Raw genomic sequence first — 18,368 nt, forward strand, 5'->3', positions numbered from 1 at the left:
AGTGTGTGTGTGTGTGAGTGTGTGTGTGTGTGTGAGTGTGTGTGTGTGTGTGTGTGTGTGTTTGTGTGAGTGAGTGTGTATGTGTGTGTGTGTGAGTTTGTAGTTCTAGATACTGCGGTACACACACAGTCGCTGAAAACATATGATTTCAAGGAGAGCGCGTTTAAACTATTGTACAGCACTGCACTTCCCTTCAAGTGATCCAACAGTTTTACTGTGAATTCTCAACGAGACCACGTACAGAAAAATATTATGGAAATGCAAAAGAAACAAGTTTTTCGATATCAATCCTGCCCAAGAACTTTTCACACGATTTTTTATTGCTTTCAAGTATTCTACAAATCTGTCAGTACCGTCATCCGGGGCGAGATTGTGCCAAAAAAGCATATGTTTTTGTTCTTTAGCTCAGTATACACACAATTTAGGAACTAAGTTGATTTCAAACCTATCAATATGTACTAAATTGTTCAATTAACAACTACCGTAGAGATGGTTTAGTTACAATGAAACCTAATTTTGCTGGAAATGCATGAACTTTGGCACAATCTCACCCCTTCGAGGGGGTGACATTGTGCCAAAAACATAAAGTTAAGCTAAAAATCTAAACAGTGAACGTTAGCATGTTTATCAACAATACACATAAATATCATTATAAAGTAGTTCATATGGGGCCGTCCATGAACTGAGTGAACTATCAGGGGCAGGGGGTCGACCAAAAACAACGCATCACACAAAAAGTATTAACGAAAATAACCCGGGGAGGTCTGAAATAAATAAAAATGAGTTCGTAGTCAATGGACAGCCTTTATATAGCCAGTAGCGTTTCTAGGGTTACCAAGGGGGAGATATATGAAGGGGAGTATCCTAAGTGGGCATACCTATATGATCATTTAACAAAAGTAACCATTACTTCGTTCGAGAACCCGCGGCCGCAGAACATGTAGCCCATCCCACCCCCCTTCCCCGTCCTTAAAACTGGCAGTTTATATACGGTATAATATATTCGTCTTATATTAGAGAGTTTATTCAAAGCATCTGAAATTTCCAGAGAAAAAGTAAAAATTAGTTTAAATTATTTAGCAGACCTATGCTCCAAAATGGATGATGCAATCTAATCTGTAAAAATAGTGTGCTCAATAGTAAAGAATGTGAGTGTACTGGTGTATACTGACGTATTTTTGTTGTGTATGTGAAATCCATAAATTGAATCGATCATTATGGCTTGGCACAATCTCACCCCCGTGAAGCTCGAAAAGTACAAATTTTCGAAAAATATTATTTCCGTAATCAAAATTTATCGAAAGCATAATAACCTTTCAATACATTGTAAATGATTAGTTTATATACCTTCAAAGTAGCAAGTTGATGCGATTTCTTGTTTGGGTTGGTTTATGGGGAACATTTTTTACAAGCCTTATTTCCGAGTATTTTTGATCGCGAACTTTGAAACCCTGTTTAGGCTAAATAGTTTGCTAATATTATCTGTGTTCCATTCTAAGTTATGAATAAATATGTTATTTTCATCATCATTTTGAATTTAGGTCACCAGTTTCTATAGATATAATAAATTTTCACAAATAAACATTTTTGGTTTTTGGTCCAATCTCACCCCCGTGGCACAATCTCACCCCGGATGGCGGTATATTACATATGCATGCATATGTGTTGATGATAACTACCATTACTGCCTATAAATGCATAACAGTCCCATGTGATTTTCACCACTTTTGAGATGAGCCTGGGAATCATCTTTAAATGTTTTCAATATTTCAAACAGTAATGTTATGTTTGTTCCCAAAATTTTGAAAAAAACATTAAACTATGTCAGTTACAAGTTACAAATAAATGCATAACAGTCTCAGTAGTGAAAATATAACAATAAACATCTGCTTTTAGAAAATGCCTGGACCGATTTGACTGAACAACTAACAAACGCAGAGTTTTGTGACCTAGAAGAATTCTATTGAACAGAATTTGGATCAGATGTACGGTTCCGAAGATATGTCCAGAACAACACGTCCGGGAATGTTCCGGATCGCGGATCAGTTTCTGAATTGAGCTAAAGTACAACATATGACATCTTTAAGTACTCAAAATTGCAAAAGTAGCTCATTTGTCGACAAATAAAGTGTTCATGGTTACATTGGCCACAGCTGGACACATTCTAGGAACGTTCCGAATACATCCAGGAAAACGGACAGTTGCTCACTTAAACCAAACCCCAGAATGTCACCCCGCTATTAACTCAAAATAACAAATTATACAAATAAAAGGAAGACATTTTTTGATTGCTTTGGAATATTATACAAATTTATCAGTATATTACATGGACATGCATATGTATTGATGATAACTATCATAGTGTTATCAAAAAGTTGAGTTCCGAAGGCGTGTCGAATTCTAACTCAAATGACAAATGAGATGGTATAACAAAGGTTCCTTTCACCAACAGGTGGATTAAATCGGGTTTTATTTCGTTATACGGGAAACGCAATAGAAACATAGTTGAAGCAGCATTTCACATTACTCAAACATCTCTTTTGAAAATACAGTGAAAAAAATTTACAAAATATATTTCTATTTCACATAATTTAATCAAATCCCGCCAAATACCAAATGGGACAAAGTGCAATTCAATTAGTGTATTAGTGAGTGCACTAATTTCATAAATTCAAACTTCGAACTTTTGCCTCGCGGTCAACGCACTTTTTCCGTTCTAATTTGGCAAAACTGCGATTCGACTCCTAATCAGAAAAATGTTGTTACATCAATATTAAATATAGTTTACTGTTGTGCTTCATTTCATGAAAATTGAAGACAACTTGAAAAGTCGCACTTATGCCCCACATTACTCTAATGGATAATCACAAAAAAATCGTAGGAAAGTTTTACGAAAAATAAAAACCTCCATTAGCGAGGCAAAAGTTCGTTTGAATCCAATTCATAATTACTAACGCATTATTTACTTGTCCATGAATCGCACTTTTGATCCGCCCGTGAATCGCATTTTTGCTCCACAAGACGTTTTACGGGGTTTGATCAAATTATGGAAAATAGAAATATATTTTGAGAATTTCTCTCACCGCATTTTTAAAAATGCGAATTAATCCACCTAGCGGCGTGATCTAGCCTTTCTACTGTCACAATAATCATTATTTAATTTCTCAGGAACATCTATAATTAACTTCACTATATTTTTAAATATCCGTTCTGTATTCCTCAAAATCCTTATTTGCCAGTAAAATTCACAAAGTATTGCGTACAATAATTATATTTTCTTTCCTTGGGTGCATAAATACTTGTAAGCGTCATTTATGTTACTTGATGACCACCTTATTTAGTTTTATAATATTTACGTAACATAATGTACACACACACAAAACACAAAAGATAGTTTTTGCAGACTTGAACGAATATATATATATATATATATATATATATATATATATATATATATATATATATATAGAAAATTAGAAATTAAATTGCACACAGAAATTAACTCTCTAATGGGTCTACAAACGGCTTTAACTTTCGGGCTTTAGAGCCACATACGAAACTTGTTTTGAATTGACAATATGAAATATGTGTTCATAGCAGATTTTTTGATATTTTGATATTAATACCATGCGTTCAAAAGTTAGCATCTTTGAAAAAACAAGAGTTCAGAAAAATTATTATTATATTTCGATTTTGAAGAAAAAGGATATCTATAACAAAATGATTGATCTTGAGACTATTAGTTTGCTTGGCTTCAGTTTTGCAATATATCTGAATTAGAAAAAAATTATTTATTTATTTATTTATTTATTTACTTTTTGATGGGGCTTTCAACCGTGGGTTGGGTCGCCCCAATTAGAAAAAATAACTGAATAGAGCATTAGATATGAAAAAGAGAAATGGAACTATTTCTTAGCTGGCGCTCCTTCAGATAATTATGTTTGCATGAAAATCAAAATTTGAGCTTCTTTTTAATGTACTTTCATGAAAAGATAGTCATTAGCTTGATCGCATCGTTTTTACAATGTATCCCGTTAGAGGGTTAGGAAAACAAGATGAGGTCGAATAGTGCGAAAGCTGCGTCATAAACTTGCTTGAGAATGGGAAATATGATCGATATGATTTCCAGTGCTTGTCAATTCGATTTATTTATTAAAATATGATACATGACATAAGATTTCTGTCTTTTAAAGTGTCACTAACGAAAACAAATCGTACAAAATTACTACCGTACAATGTTTTCCTCCTATTTTTCATATAAAATATCTAAGCTCTAGTGCGCAAAAATTGTTTGAAACTTATAGGGTAACGACACCAGTTTTCGCCACTTTTATCGGCATAAAATTGGAAAACCCAGATTTACTGCCATATAGTTGCATATCGATGAGCAGTTTGAAGCACACAATAAGCAGAAACATTTTTCCTATGTTTTCAGGAAAAAATTTAAGATAAATGTTTGAAAATATAATTGTAAATGTAATGGTAATTGGTGATGCATGTTCAAGCAACAGTTTTCGACCTCCCAAGATCCAGTTTTCGCCACCCCCGGGCTCCAGTTTCGCCACCCCTAGAAGCATCGTTTGCGGCATGTTCTAGTCTGGAAATTCCTATATATTTAAGTATTTTTCAAAAACTAGAATCAGTTTTCAGTTCAATGAAGAAAAGAAAATGGAAATCCGTTGAGAAATTACCGAGATATGGCATTTTACTTGAAATCAGTATCAGTAGCGTCTGTCTCTAATTTAGCACATGACCGAAATCGTATCAGCATGGGTGTCAAACTTCAAGATTTTATAATTTACTGACACTGAAAGCTTTTCCAGGTTCACGGCTTTCTATGGCAACCTTGTCGCATATTCGGAGTACCCCGGCAGAAGTGCTTTTTTTAAGATATAGGTATTCGAAATCATATCAACATGTGTGTCAAATTCTATGATTTTGATGTCTCGTAAAACATTAAACATCCACATCCATGAAGCTATAGTTTTAGTCATTCCAGAATGGCCATTAACAGTATTGGTAATGTTTTAGGAACTAATTCACGGAAATGGCTACTTTTCATCAGTCGAATTCCAGTTCAAGAAATATAAACGTGCAGAAGCCGAAGGAATCTGTTTTTTTTTAATCATTTCCGATATCCTTTAAAATTTCAGGAAGAACCAGAAAATATACCTCGACGAATGCAACCGGCTGGGCAATTAAATTTTTACCTAATTTTATCTAATTTATGAACTTACTTGCTCAATTTATACATAACTTGACAAAAATAGCATTAATGAGTTGTTTTACATAAGAATGTATCTCTATTTTTTAATCCAGCGGCTTTCGCAAAACGCTGCAGTTTAGAAGCATAAAGGGCCAAACCGAATTACACAGCGTCAACGAGTCCGTTAGCGTTATTCTGACAATTTTCCCATGGGTTTACTGTCAAATTGACGCTGACGGATGCGGTAACGCTGCATTCTGTTTGGGCCTTAAGCCGCCGTCGTACGTGGCAATGTTCAAACCCCCTATTAGACCGGTAAACTATGCTCACGGAAGACTTACGCAGCTTTTTGGATGACATTTGGCGGAGTATAAGTTGAAAAAGAAGAGTAGCGGAGGAGCATGAATCAAGGGCAACAGACACTGCTTGGGGAAATTACCAACGTACATTTGGCGAAAGTCGGTAAACTACAGTGAACCGGACACGTCTTAAGAAAACGGTTCTATACAACAACCCCACCGGCACCGGCACGGAGGGACACCGCCTGGGAAATGGGCGACAAGTTACCCAAGATTGAGTTGAACCACTCCGGCTCTAAGCTGCTGATGACAACGAAGATCGTACAACCAGCCCCGTACATTTTCCAGCTGGCTGTGAAGTTTCAAGCTTGAAAGTGTAGAACAAATTTTCTTCTGGGGAGTTTGAGGGGGGGCCCTCAAATTTGCTTGATGCAGTAATTACAAGCAAGAATCCATACTGCCCATGGATTCATAATTGACGCAAAAGTCAAAATGACCAAAATGTACTTTTTCGGCCCAACGCATTCCTAACTATGTAATAAACATGCCCAATGCTCAAACAACATTTGTTTGTTCGAAAATATTCGAGAAATTTGGGAAAATAGAGCTACTCTGCATAGTTGACGTAACTCCAAACTATTCGCATAAACTGGCGTATGCATTTTTTGAATACAATAAACGAGAAATGAATCACGCTACTAGACAATAAAAGATAAACAAATGAATCACGAAACCTTATCGGCCCTCTTTTGACTAATAATCTTTACTTAATTGACAGATTATTTGATTGAAAAAGTATACAGTTAAGATGCGTTTTCTAAGCAATGATGGTGTTGGTCGTTACGTTAATTATGCATCCATGGGCAGTATAGAACAGATTCTACTGATGAAATCTCGCGCTGCTTTTACAAACGTAAATGAAAAATGTTTTCTGATCCATTTAATTCTAGTTATCTTACATGTGCTCGTAACATCTGAGTTGTCATATCAATAATAAAGAGAAAACTTGACACAATTTATTCAAATAAATTAAACAAAGCAAATTGTTAGAGAGCAGGACAATTTCGGTGTTACTGTTAGGATATTGTCCCTTACAGTCTCGCCCATTCGAGATTCAAACAAATAACGACTGGCTTGTTAGATCATTGTGGTACCTCCAGGTCTACTCGAAGAATTTTCAAATGAATGCTTATATTATTATTTTTTATTTTTTAATATTTAATATTTTAATATTCATATTAAAATACTTTTTCTTATCGTCCAGATAGTCCACTTCCAGTAAAATTAGGTTTCATTGTAATTAAACCATCTCTACGGTAGTTGATAATTGAACAATTTAGTATATATTGACAGGTTTGAAATCAACTTAGTTCCTAAATTCTGTGTATACTGAGCTAAAGAACAAAAATATATGCTTTTTTGGCACAATCTCGCCCCGGATGGCGGTAACTTAAGTTGTACATTTATCAAGGTTTTGGAATCGTGTTTTATTGGTTAAGTATATAATTTTGTTTAAATCAATGAATATGTTATGCCAATTGTCGTAGGCCAACTAGCAATAAAACACCTGTAATCCACTAGGGTGGCGAAAACTGGTGCCCTGGCGAAAACTGGTTCCGTTACCCTATAGGTAGTACTAGTATTGTTAATCCTATACACCTCTATACCTACATGCTTAAATAAACTGCTTTTCTTTTCTGCTTCTCTTGTACAATTGTGAGTAACAACAAGTGAAGAAAATGACAATTGAAATCTGAAATACTTTTCGATTGAATCCCACTATAGTGGGATTTCGAATTTGGCATGGTTCGATTTTGGCAACAAAAGTATCCGTTTTTGGCAACACAAATATTTTACTTCCAAAAATATACTTAAATATCAGTCAGTTTCCGCATTACTTTAAATGACGAAAAAATATTGGCCTAAGTGTGTTCATGAAATAAAGTTTGCGGTTATACAATGTTTCGAACAATATTTTTATTGCCGTAGGACTACGTCTTCTCGTAGGTCGCCAAAAACTTACTTGCACCGCACGAATAGCTCTTGGTGGATTTTGTGAACATAAAATCAGAGGGGTTGTGTTCGCTATCGGAAAGACGGACTATCTCACGTTAACTTCGCATATGCCATGAAATTTCTTACTTTCAGGGTGCAACATTCAGCGATTAAGCGGAATATATCGTTCATCATTTACTGTATCGTGGTTATCATCTTTATATTTTTTATATATGCACAGCTTATGCTATGTTCATTTAGAACAACTTCAATTTTCATCATTTTACATATACTTATTTTGTATTATACATATTTAACTTTCATATTAGATTTTACTTATTATATTGTTGTTCATGTTCATCATTAAATATCAATTTATGCATATACCGTTAAAAAATCAGGGGTGTTAAACGAATGGAGGGCTGGAGGACGAACGTGTGTGATCTGCCTGAATCACCTGGGAGATGCCCCCCCCTAAAGGCCCGATAGGAGTTTAACACGCCCTTCGCCTTTTTCCCCATCACGCAAGTTCAGTTTGTATGGCGAAATCGTTTATCAAGTAACCGGATGTTTATATTGGAAGGGATTCTTATCTACCCGTGGAATGTGCGTAAGTGCCTCTGCTCACGAGTCCACCCAACCCCTTTTGGCCCTTCTTACAACATATACTTGAAAGTTGCTCGGTGAACAATTTTGATTCTACAGTCATTCTTCTTGCATACATAGGTAAATCCTTGAAGTGATGGTGGTATACATACATACATACATACATACATACATACAAAAAATCAGAGGGGTTGTGTACAAGACACGACCGCATGTAGGTGACGCAGGACTACGTAAGTCTCTTTGTAGTGATAATAGCATGTATTCATGCTTGTAATCATTCGATTCTTCATGTATACATGCTATATGCAACATATATACATGCTATATGCGTTGTATGTAACATTTATCAAAGTAGTAACATTGCACACGTTCAATTCTCAAAAGATTGTGCATTTGGAAACAATTTAACAAAATCAAGAACACAAACTATTGCTTTTCTGCTACCTAACAGAAATTAAAGATTGTTTTTATTACCAATGGTTCGCCACGTTGAAGGGATTTTACCAATTCAATCCTATTTTATCAACAGCACATCTTTTCACTACACTTCTAATGAAACGGCAAGCATGCGTATTCATACAGAGTCATATTATAACCGAACACTAGAGCTGTAGCACATTTTTCCAACACAGATATTAAATTCGCCGAGGTTTAATCGTCTCGCTGTAAAGAATTTGCGAGTTTGTGCAACGAGTTTGTGTCATTTTTTCTGGCACACTTCCCTAACACAGACATCAAATTGGACTAGGTTTAATCGCGTTCGTAAGAAATCTGTTGGCACGAGGGGGCTTTGTCACTCTTTTTGGCGTATTTCCCAAGCAAGGACATCAAACTGGTCTAGGTCATGCTTGTAATCATTCGATTCTTCATGTATACATGCTATATGCAACATATATACATGCTACATGCGTTGTATGTAACATTTATCAAGGTAGTAACATTGCACACGTTCAATTCTCAAAACATTGTGCATTTGGAAACAATTTAACAAAATCAAGAACACAAACTATTGCTTTCCTGCTACCTAACAGAAATTAAAGATTGTTTTTATTACCAATGGTTCGCCACGTTGAAGGAATTTTTCCAATTCAATCCTATTTTATCAACAGCACATCTTTTCACTACACTTCTAATGAAACGGCAAGCATGCGTATTCATACAGAGTCATATTATAACCGAACACTACAGCTGTAGCACATTTTTCCAACACAGATATTAAATTCGCCGAGGTTTAATCGTCTCGCTGTAAAGAATTTGCGAGTTTGTGCAACGAGTTTGTGTCATTTTTTCTGGCACACTTCCCTAACACAGACATCAAATTGGACTAGGTTTAATCGCGTTCGTAAGAAATCTGTTGGCACGAGGGGGCTTTGTCACTCTTTCTGGCGTACTTCCCAAGCAAGGACATCAAACTGGTCTAGGTCATGCTTGTAATCATTCGATTCTTCATGTATACATGCTATATGCAACATATATACATGCTACATGCGTGGTATGTAACATTTATCAAGGTAGTAACATTGCACACGTTCAATTCTCAAAACATTGTGCATTTGGAAACAATTTAACAAAATCAAGAACACAAACTATTGCTTTCTTGCTACCTAACAGAAATTAAAGATTGTTTTTATTACCAATGGTTCGCCACGTTGAAGGAATTTTTCCAATTCAATCCTATTTTATCAACAGCACATCTTTTCACTACACTTCTAATGAAACGGCAAGCATGCGTATTCATACAGAGTCATATTATAACCGAACACTACAGCTGTAGCACATTTTTCCAACACAGATATTAAATTCGCCGAGGTTTAATCGTCTCGCTGTAAAGAATTTGCGAGTTTGTGCAACGAGTTTGTGTCATTTTTTCTGGCACACTTCCCTAACACAGACATCAAATTGGACTAGGTTTAATCGCGTTCGTAAGAAATCTGTTGGCACGAGGGGGCTTTGTCACTCTTTCTGGCGTACTTCCCAAGCAAGGACATCAAACTGGTCTAGGTCATGCTTGTAATCATTCGATTCTTCATGTATACATGCTATATGCAACATATATACATGCTACATGCGTTGTATGTAACATTTATCAAGGTAGTAACATTGCACACGTTCAATTCTCAAAACATTGTGCATTTGGAAACAATTTAACAAAATCAAGAACACAAACTATTGCTTTCCTGCTACCTAACAGAAATTAAAGATTGTTTTTATTACCAATGGTTCGCCACGTTGAAGGGATTTTACCAATTCAATCCTATTTTATCAACAGCACATCTTTTCACTACACTTCTAATGAAACGGCAAGCATGCGTATTCATACAGAGTCATATTATAACCGAACACTACAGCTGTAGCACATTTTTCCAACACAGATATTAAATTCGCCGAGGTTTAATCGTCTCGCTGTAAAGAATTTGCGAGTTTGTGCAACGAGTTTGTGTCATTTTTTTCTGGCACACTTCCCTAACACAGACATCAAATTGGACTAGGTTTAATCGCGTTCGTAAGAAATCTGTTGGCACGAGGGGGCTTTGTCACTCTTTCTGGCGTACTTCCCAAGCAAGGATATCAAACTGGTCTAGGTTTAACCGCGGTGTTATAAACTTTTCTATAACTTCTTTGGCAACTACCTTGGATACCTTTAGATCTGGTGGAACACAACACTGCAGAATTGATGAATTGATAACATCTGTTATTGCCGAAGTAATTTCGTCTTTAGAGGACGTGAATATTTTCGTTTGAATTTTATCGAAACCGATCGCCCCAGAAGAAGAAAGACCATCAATAATTCGTTCAATTTCACCTGTCGGCACTGAAGCTAATTGCAACGTAGTTGCAGTTTGATATCGAATCGGTTGTTTTGCAGTGTAAGGAGTTTTTCCTGCCAACAATGCACTGTGGTCCAGAAAGCCAAATTAAGTGGAAAAAATTGTTTACTCAGTAGTCGTTGATTTTAGACTATTTACGTCTTAGCAACAAAATCTTGATTTAGGATGCCACTTTTTTGGCATGAGCTATTCTAAGGTGACCCTTAAATTAATTAAGATCCAGAAATTATCTTCAAAACGAAACAAGATAGAGCGATATTCACTTCAGCAATTTTATAGCTTGAAGTATTTTGAGTAATATTGCAGAAGACGAAATCCTTCTATCTCGAACCGTTTCCATATTAGAGCGATTTTCCTAAGTCAAGTTAGGGTGACCCTGCTATTTTGCGATTTTTCTCCATAACTTTTTTATTTTGCATTTCTCGCAAAACACTTCCTCAAATGACTTTTGAGGCTCAATAAGACGCAACTTTTGGTAAAAAAAGAAATTGGCTATCTACTTTACTTCTACACTTATATTAATTTTTATGATAAAAATAGGCCGATTTCAAATGTTAGTATCTCAAAAAGGTGCAAGCAGAATTAATTGCGTTTGAAAGATCGTGATTTTTTGTGTATAATATCAAAAAATTGGAGAGTGGATTTTTGTCTATCTCAAATAAATCAATTTTGAATATGTGTGGTTTTAACATATTTAAGTATATAAAAGTAAACGAGTTGCGCCATAACTACGGAACGCCTTGATTGTTCTTCAGCAAACTTGGCGTACATGTTTCTTGATACAAGTGAATCAGCGCAGGGGGTTGACAAAAAGGAGGTGGTCGCTAAAAAGGGGGGGGGGAGGTCCAAATAAGTAAAAGTGGCTGCGATCATCTTGCAATAAGGGGCGAACCAGCCACAGGCTGAAAACCTCTCAAATATAGAATAATAATAATAATAATATCTTACATTTGGTCTGTTAGAAGTTGTACAAGTGGCTGAGAGATAAGATGAAGAGCGTGTGAAAAGATGGGAGAGTCATAACTACAGAAGTAGAACAATATAAGGAAGGCTTTGTGTCTCTTTCATTATCTTCGGAGAGACGTACAAGTTGCTGTAGACAAAAGGGCCGCTGACCGAGGAGAGCTAATCAAGGGCAGGGGTAGATATGTCTAAATGAGGAAACAAGCTTTGTTTTTTGTATTATGAGAATTTGCAAACTGAAACGTAGTGTTGTGAAGCCCGCATTCGTGTGGTCCAATTTTGTCTCACGGTTTTCTTCTAACGAACACATATGCATGAGCATTTCTTTCGGATTTCTTTTCTGATATTCTCATACACTGCGACAAGTTTTTGCCATAGTGTATTTAGTTATCACCTCCCAGTTGTCCTCGAGGTATGATGCTGGTCTAATAAGCCAGTCGTCATATGTTCGAATCCAGACTGGGAGAGGATGTTAGAGTCAATAGGATCGTAGCAACTGGCCCTGCAATTGGGTTTTATAACACTAGCCCGAATACCAAAAGCCCGAATACCACACGCCCGAAGGGTACTAGCCCGAATGTAACAGCAGCCCGAATGTCACAAGCCCGAATGTAACAGTAACCCGAGTGTAACAGTAGCCCGAATGAAACACTAGCCCGAATGCAACACTCGCCCGAATGTAACACTAGCCCGAATGTCACACTAGCCCGAATGTAACACTAGAAAACGGGGGGCCCAGCATAAATCACATCTATTTAGGGCTATTCGTTTTCCTTGATCTAGTAGACCTCTAGTTATTTTTCCCTAGTCCTCGCATCAAGTTACCTTTATAAATAAAAAACCTTTATAAAATGTTCGAATCTCGCCTAGTCGGTGCTTGCTAGATAGAGTCAGTAGGATCGTTGCACTGTCCCCGTAATTTTCCTGTATTCTAATAGCAGGCTGCGAAGTCTGTCGATAAAGAAGGATAATGTCTAAAGACGGTATAAATCCAAGGCTTTGCTTTTTTTATAAAATAAAAAGTGGCGAAAGCGCTTTTTTGGCTTTTACACTCAACAAGCGGTGTTTACAGTTTACTTACTATAACTTTAATATTATTTGTCACCAATAATTAAAATTAAGTTGATATTAATTCAATATAGTAACAAATTATTTCTGCTTTGTCGTTATTACACTGTAACTTTGATTTTGCTTAAGCGAGATATGAGTTAGGCTTATCATAAGATATGGGACCTTTTTACCAGATTAGTAGCAAGCGTTTCCCAGATGATTCAGGGCGAGCCGGCCGTAGGCAACGGCGAGTGTTCGCCGGTGACCCGCCGTCGGAAGCGCCGGCCACTGTGGGGGGCAGCCCCCCCTCAGAAATCACATCTGTTTAGGTCTATTCGTTTTCCTAGGTCTACTGACCACTAGTTAGTTTTCCCTAGTCCTCGCATCGATTTAACTTTCGTAAAATATAAAGCGGCGAAGCCGCTTTGTGCAACTTTCAAACTGAATAAGCGGCGGTCTTTTGTTTCAGTATTTATAGGCTAGGTTAGAGCGAGGCTAGTTTTCATATAAAGTTTACATAACAATTAATAACAGCAGTTAAATTATTGTTGTGTGTCTTATTCTTGAGTATACTTGGGATTTAATAAAACCAAAAGCAATGTTGCGAATCGAACGAAATGTCAACGATGCCTACTCACACGCGAGAGAGTATGAGAAGCATAGTATTCAACGGTTACATCGCTCACGCAGTCGTAAAAGAAACAGCTGCCGTTGCTGTGTGCAGACATTCGGCTACCCACACACTGGCGAACGCACAGTCTCACACCGTCTTTCTGCGTAGCTTATTCGCGAGTCGAAAAACTCACGAACAATCAGTTGCGTGTGAAGCTAATGAAGAACTGTGATACAAATTTTGCATTATTTTTTCTTTTCTTCGTCATCTTCGCCCTCAATTCTATTCATGGGCGGGAGTGCGAACCCTCGCGAGTAATTTGTATCAGTAGCTCGGGCTTTAACGACGAACGAGAGCGACGACCATAGCTGTTAGCTAAACACGCACTCGCAAAAATTCGTTACAGTGTATGAATAAATAAGAGCGAGGGTCTGAAAGAATGAGTACGCGTCTGTGAGGAAATTAGACGCTTCGCAACACCGATTCGAAAGCAAATCTTGGGTGCTACACTCCGTACACCTTCTGTTTTTATACAACAGACTTCGCAGCCAGCCGATTCTGCAACCTTGCGGTTATGGAGCTCCTAATGTTACATTCGGGCTTATGTTACATTCGGGCTACTGTTACATTCGGGCTAGTGTTGCATTCGGGCATGTGTTACATTCGGGCATGTGTTACATTCGGGCATATGTTACATTCGGGCTTGTGCTATTCGGGCTAGTTGCTTTCGGGCTTGTGGTTTTCGGGCTAGTGGTATTCGGGCTAATGTTATAGAATCCTGCAATTGTCCTGCACTCTAACAGCTGGCTGCAAAATCTGTCGTATAAAAAAACAGAAGGTCAAGTTTCGATAACGGAATGTAGCACCTAGGCTTTGCAATGCTTTGCTATTTAGTTATCAGCCACGTTCGTTGCTTACGCTCGTCATTGCAACCCAGCAGTTGATACCTATCATCGCTCGCATTGGCCCGCACACTTACCCGCGTGTGTAAGCGAGGGTGTAAAATGAAGAAGAAAAGTAAAATCCGTATCCATACATCCAAGTGTGCCGCTGGTGCTCACGACCTATGGACAGCTCGTGAGCTTTGGATGAGCGGGCGGGATGTGTAGAAAGTTGATATGAGGCTGTACACTCGCGAGTGTTTTTTTTTTTTTTTTAACGAGTAGGGAAATCTGCTATCAGACACCTGAGAAGACAACTCAGGGAGTGGGGTTTGGTATCCCGACCCCCCGTGAGGATCCAGACCCACTAAAACCCTACTCGAGTCTCCAGCCTCAATCCCCCCTGGCACCACCTTATCGGTATTACTTCAGGGAGGGGCTATTGTGCTTAACGCACACTCTTGGATAACTACTGGACTATGGTAGTTAGGCTGTTTATTCGCCGTTGATCGGCTTTCCAGCGGTTTTGTAGCTCAAGTACGATCTGGGTAGCAGCCGCATTGACCGCACCCCAGACGTCCGAGCTAGAACACATCCTTTGGACTAAGTTATCCGGAGTAGTGTCCTGTCCGCTAACTGCCATCATGTTGCTTCTCACGCCCGCGAAACGAGGGCATATGAAGAAAGCGTGTTCTGCAGTTTCCTCGACGTCCGCGCATTCCGGACACTCGGGGGACTCCGCATGCCCAAACTTGTGCAGATACCGTCTAAAACAACCATGCCCTGACAGAATCTGTGTCAGGTGGAAGTTGACTTCGCCATGGCGCCTGTTGACCCATCCGGATAGTTCCGGGATAAGTCGATGTGTCCACCGGCCTTTTGTGGAATCAGACCATGCCCGCTGCCATGTGATCATCGAGGCCGATCTTGTGGTACTCCGTATGCCTCTAGTTCCACGTTGGTTGAAGCACTCTACGTCTTCGCTGATGATGATACCAATAGGCATCATACCCGCTAAGACGCAGATTGCGTCATGTGAAACTGCGATACGCACTCGCCACTCTTAAGCACATGAGACGATAGGTGCTTTCCAGCTTGGCTAGATAGCTTTTGGTACCTAACGCCGATGACCACACCGGCCCGCCATACCTGAGTATGGACTGGACCACGTTGGCTAAAAGCCTTCGCTTGCTGCCATATACCGCAGAGCTATTAGACATCATACGAGACAATGCCGAAATAGCTGTGGAAGCCTTCTTACAGGCATAGTCGACGTGGCTCCCGAACTTGAGCTTGTCGTCGACCATGACTCCAAGGAGTTTTAAGGACCGCGTTGACGAAATAATGCAGTCCCCGACGCTGATATTTGCTTGCTGCACCGACTTGCGGTTGTTCACCACAATAACCTCCGTTTTATGATGCGCCAGGTCCAGTTTCCTGGATCGCATCCAATCTTCAACAATGCTTATAGAGTGGGCAGCCGTCAACTCAACCTCTCTGATAGATTCACCGTAGACTTCCAAGGTGATATCGTCCGCAAAGCCGACAATCACCACCCATACCGGGAGCTTTAGCTTCAACACCTCGTCATACATGACGTTCCACAACACCGGGCCCAGTATGGAACCTTGCGGAACCCCTGAGGTGATTGGAACGCATTTCTGACCCTCCTCCGTGTTGTAGCATAGCACCCGATTCTGGAAATAATTTTCCAGAATTCTGTACAGCGACACCGGCACTTGGACGCTCCGAAGCGAGCTGGCTATGGAGTCCCAGCTAGCGCTATTAAACGCATTTCTCACGTCGAGCGTGACAACTGCGCAATAACGAATACCTGTCCTCTTGGGCTGGATTGCCACCTCAGCTGTCTTAGTGACAGACAAGATGGCATCCACCGTAGATTTGCCTTTTCGGAAGCCGAATTGGTTCCTTGACAGACCGTTTGTACCCTCCGTGTACTGTACGAGTCTGTTAAGGATAACCCTCTCCAGCACCTTGCCGGCAGTATCGAGTAGACAGATCGGCCTATATGACGAGGGGACACCCGGAGGTTTTCCCGGCTTCGGCAATAGGACCAGGTTCTGTCGCTTCCATCTGTCCGGAAAGTGGCCAGCTTCCAGGCATCTATTCATTACTGCCCCGAATAATTCGGGAGCCTCTAAAATAGCCGCTTTAATGGCCATATTCAGGATACCGTCTGGCCCCGGTGCCTTGCTCACCTTTAGGGATTTAGCGATATCGATGAGTTCCTCGTTCGTAACCGTCACTTCCTCCCCGACCTCCAAACCGCCGTCGCCCACGTTACTTTGGATGTTCGGCTGGGAGGCCGACCATCCTACGCTATGGTCTGAGATACTGGAACGTCGGCCGTGGGACGACTCAGCGGCCTGGGGGCCAGGGCCTTGGCTCGTGGCGCGGAAAGAGGCCCTCGATGATCCGCTCCAGCATCTCTGGTGATTGCTCAGCGGGCGCCATCACGCCCTTGGTCTTTGCCATTCCGACCCTGTAGGCATCACCCCACGGGTTCGCATTGGCACTAGCACATAACCTTTCAAAGCAGTCTCGTTTACTAGCTTTTATCCCACTCTTAAGCGCTGCGCGTGCAGCAACAAGTGCTACTCGACATTCAACCCTGCCTTCGTCCGAACGAGCTCTTTGCATAATTCTCCTCGCATGAAAGCAGGCTCCGCGGAGTTCCGCAATTTCATCTGTCCACCAGTAAGCCGGTGACCTGCCATACCTAGGTCGACCTTTCCTAGGCATGGTTGCGTCACACGATCGCGACAGTACCTCAACCAAATGATCAGCGTTCGGATCGGGCATACCGCGATCACCGCACTCTCTCCGGATCGCTTCCACAAATACTTCGGGATCGAAGTATGATGTCTTCCATGCACGGGTGGTTGGAGTGTTAGCTTTACTCGCCATCTGCCGCCTCGTTATCTGACCGACACCATAGCGGACCGCCTGATGGTCACTGTGAGTGTAGCCATTGTCTACCCTCCAGTCTCCTATCAGACCAGGACTGCCAAATGTCACGTCGATGATAGACTCCGCACCGTTCCTACTGAAGGTACTTGTGGTGCCGACGTTGGCCAAATCTACGTTGAGCTTTGCCAGAGCCTCAAGCAGAATCCGACCCCTATGGTTCGTGCGACGACTTCCCCACTCTACCGCCCAAGCGTTAAAGTCTCCCGCCACAACCACCGGCCTTAGACCAGTCAGCACAACTGATACTCGGTCTACCATCCGCGTAAACTGCTCGATAGACCATCTCGGCGGAGCATAACAGCTGCAGTAGAACACTCCACCCACTTTGGCAACCGCAAATCCCTCGTCTGCGGTTGACACAACCTCTTGAACCGGAAACCTGCTTGTCGTCCATATAGCCGCCGTCCCGGAACCATCCGACACCCAGTTGCCGTTTCCGGCAGGGACGCGATATGGGTCCGAGATGATGGCAACGTCCGTTGCCGACTCGGAAACTGCTTGGTGTAACAGCTGCTGAGCCGTGCTGCAGTGGTTCAGGTTGAGTTGTGTCACTTGCACTATGATCGTGGCTTGGTCGCCGGCACACCAGCCGGGCATCTTGGACCTCCCGTTACGTGCTTTGCGTCCCTTTTACCGGTACAGATCAAGCACTGGGGAGGCTCCGCGCAGTCCCTTGCTTTATGGCCAGCACTGCCACATCTCCTGCACAATTGGCTCCTATCTGGCCCTTTGCAGTTCCAGGCCTTATGCCCGTGCTCGAAGCATTGGAAGCAAGCCTCCGATTGCTTCAGCACGCTTAGTGGGCATACCGACCACCCCACTTTTAGCCTAGCAGCTTTCAGGGCTTCGTTTCCGTCCGCCAGCGGAAGTCGTATGGTGGCTACCTGGGTCCCGACAGGACCCTTACGCAGGCGAACCGCCTCGGTTGCCACC

General features: G+C 40.6%; 1 protein-coding gene across 4 annotated transcripts in view; it reads right to left on the reverse strand.

Annotated features, from left to right (window-relative positions):
* LOC128741441 (liprin-alpha-1) overlaps positions 1-18,368 on the reverse strand; it is a 1,114,069-nt gene that overhangs the window by 380,888 nt on the left and 714,813 nt on the right. The gene's annotated exons all lie outside the window — the stretch shown is intronic.

This window comes from Sabethes cyaneus, chromosome 3 (genome assembly GCF_943734655.1).
Source record: "Sabethes cyaneus chromosome 3, idSabCyanKW18_F2, whole genome shotgun sequence".
In the NCBI taxonomy this organism is placed as follows: domain Eukaryota; kingdom Metazoa; phylum Arthropoda; class Insecta; order Diptera; family Culicidae; genus Sabethes; species Sabethes cyaneus.